The sequence below is a fragment of the Daphnia pulex genome, chromosome 10, assembly GCF_021134715.1.
Source record: "Daphnia pulex isolate KAP4 chromosome 10, ASM2113471v1".
NCBI lineage: Eukaryota > Metazoa > Arthropoda > Branchiopoda > Diplostraca > Daphniidae > Daphnia > Daphnia pulex.
The window spans coordinates 10,836,724-10,837,371 of NC_060026.1; the positions used below are offsets into that span (position 1 = coordinate 10,836,724).

The 648-nt window shown below is 39.5% G+C and overlaps 1 non-coding gene across 1 annotated transcript; it reads left to right on the plus strand.

The window, feature by feature from the left end:
- On the plus strand, positions 1 to 71 carry Trnag-gcc. The gene has a single exon. It is a non-coding gene; the product is annotated as a tRNA-Gly (tRNA).
- The last annotated feature ends 577 nt before the right edge of the window (positions 72 to 648 follow it).

Here is a 648-nt window from a genome sequence, read left to right on the forward strand (position 1 = left end):
GCATCGATGGTTCAGTGGTAGAATGCTCGCCTGCCACGCGGGCGGCCCGGGTTCGATTCCCGGTCGATGCATTTTAATCACCATTACCCAAGACAGATTGGTTTAATCTACTCTATTGAGTTTAGTTTGCTGATATTCTTGCGCAGTACGTATAAGGACGGTACTTAGTGGTTAGTGGTGGTTGAAGCAATCTCTTTAAGCGGACTCTTGTTTGTTTGCCAGATTGGTTTAGATTACTTAATCTTCCTTTGATCATACCAACTGGCGAATAAACCATTTGTAGGACAGAGAGGTACAAGTTATATCCATCGCCAGACTCTGTGTTTGTATCGTGGAAACCCAAGATAGTTATCGGTTCAAACTCGTCGTGTTCCAACTGCTGTGGTAATCGACATTCAGCCGCAAATGTTCCCCCTTTTGTAAACTCACTTGGTTCTATGCTCTCCCATTCCAAAAACTGTAGTCCCGTGTAGATCTAAAGTCATATTTTGGTAAAAAGAAAAAAAAACAGCTGACTAAGATTCAAATTGAATTAAAATACATGTGTGTTGAGATAACAAGATATAGAAACAATGGTGATTAATGTTATTTGAACGTTGTATCCGTTTTAAAAGCCTAAACATATCTTCACAAGAAATATTTTTGCTT